Source organism: Diprion similis, chromosome 10, assembly GCF_021155765.1.
Source record: "Diprion similis isolate iyDipSimi1 chromosome 10, iyDipSimi1.1, whole genome shotgun sequence".
NCBI classification, from domain to species: Eukaryota; Metazoa; Arthropoda; class Insecta; order Hymenoptera; family Diprionidae; genus Diprion; species Diprion similis.
Window position 1 is genome coordinate 15,643,436 of NC_060114.1, and position 13,226 is coordinate 15,656,661.

Here is a 13,226-nt window from a genome sequence, read left to right on the forward strand (position 1 = left end):
GTCAGTCAGTCGCGAGCCGACATCCGCGCGCGTGGCGTCAGATTTCGACCGTGTTGAAGCGATCTTACCCGAAAAGTACGTGTCGCGAGTGATTTTTAAATAAACAAAGTTCAAACCGAGGATCGATACTGTCGATATCGAACGATTCGAAGGAGATCCCGAGGGGAAACTAAAAGTGCATCGGACGACGCCCCTCTTGTGTTCTGCATTATCCGCGCGGCGGTTGTGCGGTGCGTTCTAAGAATACGAATACACACCGACGCGTTTCTTCCTCCTATTCACATTGTTCTTACTATTATTGTTATCATAAATCTTTTCCTTCGAGCAGCCTCGACTTAAGGAATACCGAAGGGGAAAGAAATACGGTAACTGGGGTAGGACGCTGTAATATCGCCAGTTCTATACGCGTGTTTATTTACCCCTCTGTTTACCGTATAGTTTCGGGCGCGACAGAGACGGTCGCGAGTGTTTCGTGGATGTGTGTGCATGTGTGTGTGTTCGTGAATTACTAGCTTTCTAGTAACCAATCGTCGCATTGTTATTGTCCCCCCCCCCCCCCCCCCGCGCGCCATCTTTCACCCGGTGTTATACAGTTTATTATCATTTTTTGTCATTCCATTGATACAGCGAGTTGTTGTTTAGTTGACCGCTGTCGAAATAAGTGTCAGATTGTGCGGTTCCTGTGTTTGTTCATCGAGCACTGACCCGGTGTGTTTGGATGTATTATACTTACGTACATCGTGGATCGAGGATTTGAAAATACCGCTGAGGAAGCAAAGTGAACGACCGTTTTTCAAAATCCGTTTATCGTTAATCGTTTCTGTGAAAGTTTTACAAAAATATTCTTCGCCCGATTTTCATCAGTTTTATCTGATCCGTCAGTGCAGAGTCGAGTGTAAACTGTACGATTGTACATACAAGTGTCTACCTGTGCCAGGACGAATAACAAAACAACATCGCCGATCAGGATGAAGCTGGTCTAGATGCGCGGCAACGCCGGCCACGAACTACGCGAGTAGGCTAGACGGCTCTACTCGATCCTACGAAGGGTGAGTTTCGTCAGTAAATTTTGTACCATTTCCTTTGCCGTTCTTTTTTTCGATTGAAAGGTATCGGAAGTCGAGAAGACGAAGGAAGGAGAAGCATAGATTACACAGCAATCTAGAAGAGTATCAATCGATCATCGTTTCTCATGTATTCGAATCGTATTAACGTCCGTTTTTATCGTTCTGTGTAAGATGCTGTTCATTCATCAAGAATGTTGTTAGATAGTTAGCTGACGAGGCTGCCCGATCGTGCAAATTGTTACACGGTGTTTTGAAACGTGTGTGGCCTTGATGAACGCGAACTTAATATTATCCTAACGTATAACGAATGACTCTGTTTTACTGTGGATAATATGTAATCGTTTCAAAGCTCATGCGGGGATCTAAAAACTTGATTCCGTTTTCATAAAGGATTTCAAATACAAAACTTAGACAGAATGTTTTTACAGTGATCGTAAACAATTAGGTATATTCATTCCTTTCCATTACTCTCCACCACCGTTTTCATCAAATTTTCGTTTTTGTCCCTAAAAAATGTAAACCGTGTATTTATGTATGCATATATTACATATGTGTGCATATGTTTTATATGTATATGTATACAAGTTGCGACAGGGAGGTTATAACATTCGCCGTCTAACAGTCTAGCTGATACATTCACTCCGCTGCACTTTCAGGGACAAATCGAGCATAGTAGTTTAGCCTCTTATATTATTATACATTCCCTGACAAAAGACAGGAGAGTAATGTCCCCGCGAATAAATTGGTTCAGGCTAGATTCAAAGTTCACGACGTAGATTCAATGCCAAAATGAAAGTCATTATAGCTACGATAGTTTTTCATTGTTTGCCGATGATTGAAGAAAAATTGTATCCGTCGTAACAAAAACTAAATGAATCGACAATCTTTCAGTTGTTTTATCACGCTAGCGTATTTTACATCTCGTCGTGAACTCTGATATCAAGAGCTAAAAAAAAACAGAAAAAAGGTAAACAAAAAACATAGAGATGAAAGAAGAAACACTTGTTTTATAACAGCAGTCGGTGTGTTTGCCTGCATGTGTATGGAAATCGAGATTTATCGTATCAATATCGAAGTATAATACGTGCTTATATTTATAGAATGATACTACTGGCGCACTGCCATGTATAGCATGTATGTATGTATGTATGTATGTATGCATAAGGTAAACGTGCATGTATATCTAATCGAGTTGCTGATGGATCGATCGATCGATCGATTGAAAAAACAAAACGTATATGAACTATTACTATTAGTTTTATACATATGTACACAAAACAATCGTTGTGAAAGATAAAGAAAAATGAAACTGAAAACAAAGAAAGAATTAAAGAAAGAAAGAAAGAATATAAATGAAAACAAAATTGCGTGCCGGCAGCAAACGTAGTACATACATACATGTAAATCGTAATATGTAGTCGCTAGTGTGTCCGTAGTACACACGTTATACATCTACTTAGCGTCGAGGTTATTTCGGTGGGCTTAAAATGGCTACGACGCTTTCAAATTCTCGTCACACACGACGTAGTACGATTTACGTTGTACGTACACGCGTGCTTAGGTATAGCTAGGTGAACGTAAAACGTGCGTGTAACGTTCTCGCGGTGCGTAGTATGAGTGTAGAATGGGAAAGGTACAGGCACTGGTATGTACATACCTATGAGTGAAGACGTACATACCTATCGCTGTTGGAAAGAGAAAGAAGATCGATTTCGAACTTCATTCTCTCTGTCTAACATGCGCCAGTAGACATAGAGAGAGAGAGAGAAAGAGAGAGCGAGAGAGAAAAATAGTTGTCTTGAGTGAGGTTCGAAATCAGTTCTACAGAGCGAATGTTCTACAGAATATGTTCTATAGACTCGTTTCTACATGAATATTTGTTTTTTTTTTTTTTCTACAGGAAGGAACTTGAAATTCGCATCAGAAATTATCCTGCACGATTTATTCTACATGAGAATTGTTCTACAGAACATTTTTTTCATGGAATATGTTTCTGCCGAATCATTAAAGGCATATATTTAGTCGTCAATTAATTTTCTTTTCAATTTATATATATTTTTTTTTATAAATGTGTGTTGTGTCGAACGAGTACTGGGTTGAGTGTTCGAAACTAGAAAACTATTCTGTAGAACAGTTCTCATGTAGAATGAATCATGCAGGATAATTTCTCATGCAAATTTCAAGTTCCTTCCTGTAGAAAAAATATTCTATAGAAAAATATTCATGTAGAACATTCGCTCTGTTATACTGATTTCTGTAGAATCGACCCTTTCCCGGTGTCTTATATTCTCTCTTTCTCTTTCTACAGGCCGGACGCCTTAGAGTCGCCTTTCATACTCTATCCTTCTTCTTATACCTCTATACGAGTATAACGTACAACGTACAACGTAATAAAACGAAAGAGTGAGTTTCTTAAGGCAGTCAATCGCAGTCGGCAACACAGTGCAACCCCCCCCCCCCCCAATCTGCATTTATCGCCGTCACGTTCAACATCCCGTTCATACAGCTACAATACGCACCCATCAATTTGCTTCGAACTTTTTTGTTATAATCCGAGTTGGGATCGAGTTTTTATTATACGTGATGTTGGATGGTAACTGTCGAAGTTGGGGTAAAAATGTTGAAAGATGAGGAAATTGAAGGATCATAGTATGGAATTTTCAACGACCTGAACATTTGTTTCATAAGATTTCAAAATTTAGATTGGTCAAAGTGTACAAAAGGTATTGTAAAATTATAGAATCGTTAATGGAATGAATGAGAATCTAGCAATCCAATACATGGAATCGTTGAAACGTTCTCACGATTCTGTTTTGTGCTTTGGTTTTCTATGCTCAAGCTTTTCTACATTCTGCCTTTTTTTCTACTTTACTTCTGCACAGTATATATTTAAATTGTGCTAAACAGATTTTTCCCCTTTTTGAAAAATCCACGCTGCGAACCTTCTGTTATGTGGTTATTATATTTTTTAACCTCCAACCCAACAGCGGTTACGAATACACGCGTTGGTTTTACCGTCTCTTATGCACGCACAAGTGCATTCAATTTGTATGCGGTAGGCATGTAAGATGCGCGCAGTGCGCATGCGCTAGCCGGTTTATTACCGTGGTGCACTAAAAGAAGCGAGGATGAGGAGGGAGACTTGACTTAACCAGACGCGTATGAACGACGCCAGCGCCGCCTGCACGCATGCATGTGCTTGCCCTCTTCGTTTGTTTCGTCTCGTTTCGTTTCGTTGCGTTTGTCGACATGTGCTCGATGCAATAGGGGTAAAAACGTGTTTATAGATGTAACAAACGAACGAGCTCTGTCGGTAAAAAAATCGTTTATGTTTTACCTAAGGATGTGTACGGCTATATGTTGTACATTATATCATGTTCGCACGTGCTTCGAAGAAATCGTCGGATGGATTATATCGTTTATTGTTTATAACGCGATTTAGAAGAGAATGAAAAAAAAAATTGGAAGGAACAAAAAATTTGAAACTTGAAAGAAGAAAATTTTCTTATTTAATTCACTTTATATTTTCATTCATCACGATACAATTTTCGTCTTGTTATCATTACATACTACTCATCGGATATGATAAGTATTTTTAATGATTGTTTTTGAGAGAAAATTTTATCGAGATTTTCTTAGATTTTATCTAGATTTTTCTTTCTTTCAAGAGTCGTGTGTTACACATTATGGGAAAATTTACTTTTTTTTAAGAAAATTATTGAAAAATGAGCATAATCTTCACGGTTTAAATTATTGTTTGTTATTGATTATATTTATCCATATCTTTTGATTTTTGTTTTTATGCTCCATTCTTCAGTTATTACAATATTTATCAAGCAAATTGTAGCGGTGCGAGGGAGCAAAATACAAGTGACTTTGCGCAATTTATGCAATAGACGGTTACAGAATCGTTGCGGTATAGAAAATATCTTTTTTTAGTCTTCCTGTGTCCGTCCTTTGTCGTTAAAGCTGACGAACCATAACAATCGACGTTGTAATTGTATAATAATTTATGGAATACAATTATAACTAATATCGATAATAACTTACATACCGCATTTATAATCAAACTTTTTGTTTTTCGTTTAATTTTATTACCTCATGCGTTGCATCATATACTTATATAGGGCGTCCAGTATTCGTAGAAATTATGGAATCAGGGAATTCTCAGAGATTTTTAATATCTCGTGAAAAAAAGCCGGAAAACTCAGGAAATTTCATGTCGTATATGGAATATATAATAATTTTCATTCTAGGTTAGTGAAAATTTAACCATTTGGTGAGAAAAAAAAATTTTCTTTCAACTTTCTTGCAGTCCTCAAGAACCAAGCCTTGGTTTCTTAAAAATTACACGTGCTAGGAAATTCTTCGTGTAGTAGTTTCGTTTTTCTTTCCTGTAATCAAATAATAGAAATAAGAGAGGTTGGAGGAAAAAGAAGATTGAAACAAAAAAAAAAAATAGAAATATAAAACGGTACAAGGAGGCTAGAAACTATATATATACATAGCGAAATAAATTACAAATGTTTCTTGTCGTTCAAACTGACGTCTGTAATTTGAATTAACGTTTGTGGAAGCAAACAAAGTAATGAGCCGGCGAGGAAGTAAAACCTGAATCATCTTTCACAGATTATATATAATATATTTACGTATACATTATGTATCTGTATATATATATATATATATATGTGTGTGTGTATGTGTAAGATATGATGTTGATAGATTCATTCAATGATTCATATCGTTTGATAGAATTTAAATTGAAAATTCAAACTCGACGTAGCTGCTAATAGAAACTATTCATTCGACAATCCTGTGATATAATATGAGATAATCGTGTTTTGCACATTCTATAACTGTTAAATATAAGTTAATTTTTCATGTCTATAATATGAAAAAAAAAAAAAAAAAAAAAAAAATGAAACAAACTAAAAAATAAAGAATGTGGCAACAATAAGAAAACAATAATAATTTTCTACAGTCGCGTGTTCAAATATAATATATATATATATATATATATATATACATCTCTTTCAATTATATTGAAACATTAAACGAAGTTTGTTTTGTGTATAACGGTATTCCTTGTTAATTATTAGACTGAAGTTTGTAAAGTTATCGTAACGTTGCATTTTTAAAAAAAAATTCATTATTTCTCAACCTACAACAAAAACCGTTGACACAAAATCACCAAACTCAGATTATATAAATTCAACATTTTCAGTTATTCTAAAGGTACAGAATACTAATTTTTGTTTCAACGTTTCGACACGTTACTATAACTTCAGTCTCGTTGTTATTTTCATTGCAACAAAGTTTAGAGGATGTACAAAGAAGAAAAAAAAAAAAAAAAAAGAAAAAAAAATTAATTAATTTTTAACGAGTAGATAAAGAGAAAAGCGCTTGGCAAGAAAGGCGAGGAGAAATAAAAAAAATTTTTGAAATCCCGAATCTGAGGAGGATTGACGTTTCGGTATAGGAGGTGACGGGTTCGACGTTTTCGCGCGGCAACGGCGTATCGTCGAGGCTGTCAATAACAGGGCATGACATTAATTGAATGTTATTGACGAAATCGACGAGAGCCCAATTATTGGCTTCCACCAACGTCCGTACCATCGAATCCACGTATCGTATATACATATATGCATTCAAACACGTACGTACTCAGCCATTACGTAACCTATACATATATATATATATATATATATATGTATAATGCAACCTTTATGCAAATCCTCTTACCTTTGACGGGGGAAGAAAAAAAAATAAAAAAAAATAATGTTGCTGCCTGACGATTATGACGATGATGCTCGTCAATTCTGTACGTGTAACTACGTGTAATCTATATTGAGAGAGAAAAAGTGATGAAAAATGTAAAAGAAGAATTTAATTATATATGTTACATACATATTATGTATGGGGCGCGTTTCATGCGAAATCGGGCGGTTTGAAAAATTTTGATTTTTCATTTCATCGATATTTTTTTTTTCAACTACCCCTCAAAAGAGCCTTTATGGCAAATTTTGAGATATTTTTTTCCTTTTTTTGTTTTTCACTACTTGTTCAAAAGATATGAAATTTTTCAAAAAACTTGCACTTTCTTTGGATTTTTCTTTATAACTTTCTTAATAATGGTGCAAATTGAAACTTTTTTTCTTTTAAATCTTTGTATCTTTGGATATAGCCTTTACGGAAAGAAAATACAGCGAAAAAAAATATTCACAGTGTTTTTGATTCAGATTTTTCATTTTGAAACGTTGAATCTTTTTTTTTTTTTTTTTTTTCAATTTCCAATCACCATTGTTTTAACAACTTTGAATATTTATGTATGTCAAAAAAAGAAACAGGGCGGATAATAGAACAAACAGGGGAACAATGAGAGTAAAAAATATCCAATCAAAAATCCGCCTTTTTTGTTTTAATTCCAGACTTCTATTTATGCGTGTATATACATATATATATATGTATAAGGTACACTGGGTATATTTCGCCTGGAATTGATCCGTGATTGAAAAATAATAATCCCCATTTCTTTGCTTCTCTATATCGGATTACCGATATTATATATTCTATAGTTATGAAATTTTTTTTTTTTTCTCCCTTCTCGTTTCAATGTCTCATTGTAATCGGATTAAATACGATAATAATTTAGATAACATTTGATGTTGGTGGATTATTGATTCGAAACTATATCTATTGGAGTAAATATACACGTGGATAACACTAGCAGATCAGGGGGTACTGATCCGGCGCCATATTGAAAACTATCGTGCTCGAATTTTACATTTCGAAAAATAATAGTGAATCAATTGCTTCATACGCTATATCGACGCAATATTTTTTATTACAGAAAACGATTGTCTATGTATTAACCTCAAGTCGGATAAATTTAACTTGAATATTTTGTGTCATTTAGTTAATTATGTAAAATAGCCTTCGAAAAAGTAGTATTTAAAATGTTCTTAAATCATTTTTGTTACGTCAATTTCATTCCGTTTCATATGTGTTTAATTACAATTCATGTTATTAAAATTGAAGACTTTAAATACGATATTTATACTTGAAATTTATCTATCGTAACCATAATTGCTGATAATTTTAAGTAAGGCATTTAGGTCAAGTGATGAGAATTTCATCGAAACTAGTGGAAAGATTATCTCGAAGTTAACTAGTAACATTATTGCAAGGGATGCATTTGGAGTAAAAAATATTATATAAAGTAAAACTTTATATTCGTATTTTGTAAACTACACGGATCTTTGAGTAATTTTAAATTTGCAAAATAGTGCAATTTCTTTCTTATGCTTGGTTACTTTAACGCCCTGATAGTTCAACATCTTGTTTATGGAAAGCTATAATAATACTATGACATTCTAGAAAATCTCAGGCGTCAACCTTAACGAATTATCCTATATATAAATTTATAAAAAGTTTATTGCATTTCGCTGATAGCATATATCAGCTTCTTTGTAAATATAATGTCTTTTTGTTTATGGAATAAAACTGGGATGTGTTTCTCTGTAATAAGATTTTTTATATTCTATTATTTATATTAACCAAAATTATATTTAATTAAAGGTAATGGAGAAATCTAAAATATCTAGGGAGATATTGTCTATGATCCAGATAGATCGTGATCGATTTTTACAATTAAATTATCACAAATTACTCTCACTACCGAGCCGTCGACACCACCAATCATGGTTGAGCGGTAAAACTTGAACTTCTAAGAGGAGAAATAAACTTGTATTTCCTTACTAATATATATGTATATATACATGTACATTAGGGTGGCGCAAAAAAACCGACTGTTTTTTTTTTTTTTTTTTTTTTCTTGAGTCTCGTGTGACAAAATGTTAGTTTTTGATGTTTTAAGAGCCCACTCCAAAGGACAGCTCGAAAAAAAAATTTTTAAGAGGTCGCTCCAAATTTTTGAAAATGCCAAAAATCGTCATAAAATTAAATTAAAAAAATTATATTTTCAGTATATTGTTTGATTTTTAATTCATGTCGTGGTGTAGTGTTATCGATTCTTCCTTACTAAATTGAAGAAAAAAAATTTATGAAATTTTAATATGAATATTTAAAAGGTCGCTCGAAAAGATCTAAAGAAACGCACCAAAAAATTGAAAAAAAAATTATGAGTGACCTTTCAAAATTCAAATTTTGAACTGAAACTTTCGGAAACTTATTTTTTTTTTTTTTTTTTGTCTATAAAATTATACCGTAACGAGAAAAAAATTAAAAAAAAAACAATTGATTTTTGACGATTTCTGACATTTTAACAAATGTGGTGCGACTGCTTAAAATTTTTTTTTTAACTCTCCTTTGGAGTGAGCTCTTAAAACATCAAAAACTAACATTTTGTCACACGAGATTAAAAAAAAAAAAAAAAAAATTTGTTTTTTTTTTGCGCCACCCTAATATACATATATATAATACATATTGTAAAACTAGACCATCGTTGATATTTATCATCTTTAACGAGCCACCCTGTATAACCTACCATGTAGCTATTTTAATCTGTGTATCTAGGTGGCGAAGTAGGAGGCGGAAGGGTATAACCGTTGTAAACGTGCAAATGCATAGGAGGTGCCGTTTTACATGATTACTTGTGTGTGTGTGTGTGTGTGAGTAGACCTGCTTGCAGCCACCCTTCTTTTCTCTTCTCTTCCTGCTCCTTTTCCGCCCCTTCAAATCCCGTAAAAACTAGGTATATACATATACGCGGGTAGGTGCTTGTACGATATTGCGCTGAGTTATCGTTGCACTTGAAGTTTTGCCGTTATAAGCTTGGCGAAACTTTTTTCGCACTTCCTCCTTCACGCTCGTATTATATGCACGATCTATCACATACACTGTGTGTGTGTGTGTGTGTGTGTGTGTGCGTGTGTTTCTTGCGGATTATTACGTGTATAATAAGATTTTACAATAACACGTTTTACCGGGACTGTGACTGTTACAAGCATGCAAGCAGAGTAGCGGCAGATCTAGAAAACCGGGATCAGTTAGGAAATTTCATTGGTTTAACACGAGCATGTTTTACGCGTTTTTCCATGCAGAAAGTAATCGTTTCTATTACTGTCGAGCTAATTTGCAAATCCGCATGCGCGGAGTACGGAAAAAACCACTTTTAAGTCCTGGGTGTCGAAAGTAGTCTTTTCTGTACTCCGCGCATGCGCCGTCGCGAACAAATCTTACATTACGCGACCCTAATCTAAATTTCGCGTAATGTACTATTATCGGGTAAGTTCTGGAAATTATGATTGCCTACATGGAAAATTTCTGAAGTTTTTGGTCGTAAAAGCCGCCCAAGATTACATAAATTTCGTTGGAAAAGGTCAGGAATTGTTAACTTTTGTCAAAATTATCGCTACCCTTGGCGAGTACTTCGATTCTTGGTAAAGAAAACATGAAACGAATATGACTTTTCTAATGTCTTTTCTTACGTTGCTTCAAGTAAGAGAATGACGGTATTACGAAGATAAGAATGAAGTAAATAGACGAATGGAAAATATAAATTTATGTACATGAATATACTTATTATAGAAATCGATTTATCCTTTCTAGTGGATTAATCTTTATGCACGTATCTAGCAGGTGTAGATATATATATATATATATATATATATTTAGAGTTACCCAGTGAGTGACACTTCAGCGTCCTGACCTTTACGCAACTTGTCGTCGTTTTTATTTAGTTTTTTTCTTTCTCTCTACTTTTATCTTTCTTCTGATTGAATTAACGCCGGGGCCGCGCAGTCGGAATCGCTATACCGAGCATTATTATTGTTCTTATCTTGTCGGATCTTATTTAATACGTGGTATTATATATATATATAGAACTTTCACGTCGATTGGAACCGAGGAAATAATTGGGCTCTTTCTGTTTTAACCTTTTCATAACCTTTTCGTATTCCCGTTTTGTAATTTTTCGTGCGTAAGTCTGTACAGGTTTTTATTTTTTTATTTTTAACTTTGTCAATATAAAATAAAAAAAAATTCTCGCACTTTCTAATGACTATTTTACTATTAATCCAGCTAAAATGAAAATATGTAACAGAAATAGCGTCCCCGATAGTTTCTAGCCCAAATAAAGGCTTTTTCACAAAATGAAAGCAAATATAATTTGATCGTTAACGAGAATATTGTTAATTAGGAACGCCGCATAAATACGCATAGTGCATATCATGTCTACAAAGTACGTGTGTCGGGTGTAAGTCTGTATGCTAAAAATACGCAGGTAGTAGTGGTAATAATAATAATAATAATAATGTTGTCCATGGCGAGAGCACGTTTCTCGAAATATCACGCTTCCAGGAACCGTGACGGGTTTAGAACAGGTACAGCCATCGAGAGAAATCTCGAATGGTCAATATTTCCTCAGAATACAAACAGGAGTGAGAAGGAGAGAGAGAGAGAGAGAGACATATAAAAGTGTTGCGTGCAGGAGTCCTTCGATTTTTGTCCTCGCAATTATCTCGCCTTATTTTGTATTTCAACCCAATTATGACTCGTCGTGTAGTTAAAATCCGGAAACTGACTGGACATTCCGTATGACTGATCCCAGGCTTCCTTATTCATCATCTTCGGGGAACCCATTCTCCAAATTGTATCCTACTCACGAAACTTGACGCGTTGTATGATTGGTCTCGAATGTGCCGCCCACAAATTGTTTCCATTTCGTATCCCCGCTCTCACGGTGTCGTAGCTGACCTCGAGCCGAATCGATCTAGCCCTCGCGGGTCAATTTCCGATCAGCCGATCCCGAGATATCGGAGTTTGAAGTTCGCAGCTAGCGCGAGTCGTCGTAAGTGGAGTTGCGTGAGCGTCGCTACTCGCGCTAGCGGGGCAGTTCGAACCGCGATATCTCGGAATCGGGTGATGGGAAACCGGCGTGCGAGGGCTCGTTAGACTCGTCTCGAAGCCGGCTTCTCTAATGCAGACCCGAGAACGTCGTAGAAGTAAATTCTCTGAAACCACTCTGTCTCCGGAGCCGCAAAAATCGCCCGGGGCCCGATATTTCCGACAAAAACCTCTACCGACCGAGCCCAAGTATAATAACATCCCAATGGAGTATATAGGAAAAAACCGCACCAAAATCACCATTATCATTATCATTATCATCGACGTCATCGTCGTCGGTCGTGTAGGCATCTCGCAATTAGACACGCATACTCGCCCGTATATTCTCGACGGTTTTGCCTACGGCGAGTGATTGTTCGTACCGAGTAGTATATATATATCCTAGGGGAAAAGAGGGAAGACGGAGAAGTGGGAGGCTGAAAAAACTCTCCACGTAAACTCGACGGCGACGACTTGTTATACTCGCTGTGCTGGGCCCGCGGGACGAACGGTGCGGTGTTTAGCCACGTGCATCAAGCGAGCGAGAGAGAGAAAAAGGAGGGGAGAGAACTCGCTTTATACCTGGGCCTAGGGCCCCGGTAGCCGTAGACACGCGGCTACAGTCGGACCCAGAAAAGCTTATACGTACTCGAGCTCCTTGCTGCGACCTGAACGCGTACGCACGGATCCAAGATGGCCGCTCCTTCTCCGGGAACCTAACGGAGCCGATGCTCACACAATGGCCCACAATGGCCGAGCCATGATGCTCTGTACGAAAGTTCGTAGTCCTCTCTCTCTCTTTCTGTCTCTCTTCTCTTCTCTTCTCTTCTCTTCTCGACGAGTCCGCCCTTTCACGCACGATATTGCGTAGGGACGACGGACTTGTACTTGCCGCTAATACTACATGTACGTATAACGCGCGTGATGTTATTATACGTATTATGTCGACGTGTATAAGACACGCTTGATATAGGTGTGCCAATGTATTTGTAACGTTCGTTCTGAACTTGACGCTACTGTAGCTGTAGCTACGTCGACTCGTCCAAGAATAGCCGGGCTATGTTTCAGATTCTAGATCCTAGATTACTCTTGGATCGATTCATTTCATTGCCGTATTATAATATGTAGACCGGACGGTGAACGAATAAATGTGAGTGTGTGTGTGTGTGTTTTTTTTTTGTTCTGTTCTGTTTTTCTAAGTATAATCTATCGTGAGGAAAGTATGTTTTACGTATACCAAGTATAGCCGTATTTTTCATAATTGAATGATAATAAAACCTGACAATTATTTTTTCTCAATTGTAAACAAACGAA

The 13,226-nt window shown here is 36.1% G+C and overlaps 1 protein-coding gene across 1 annotated transcript in view; it reads left to right on the forward strand.

Annotated features, from left to right (window-relative positions):
- The first annotated feature begins 598 nt into the window (after positions 1-598).
- The window catches only part of LOC124411793 (semaphorin-1A-like), a 134,650-nt gene continuing 122,022 nt past the window's right edge, over positions 599-13,226 (forward strand). The window contains exon 1 of the mRNA XM_046891231.1: positions 599-1,049. The gene's annotated coding sequence lies outside the window, so the exon portion shown is untranslated. The remainder of the gene's footprint in view (positions 1,050-13,226) is intronic.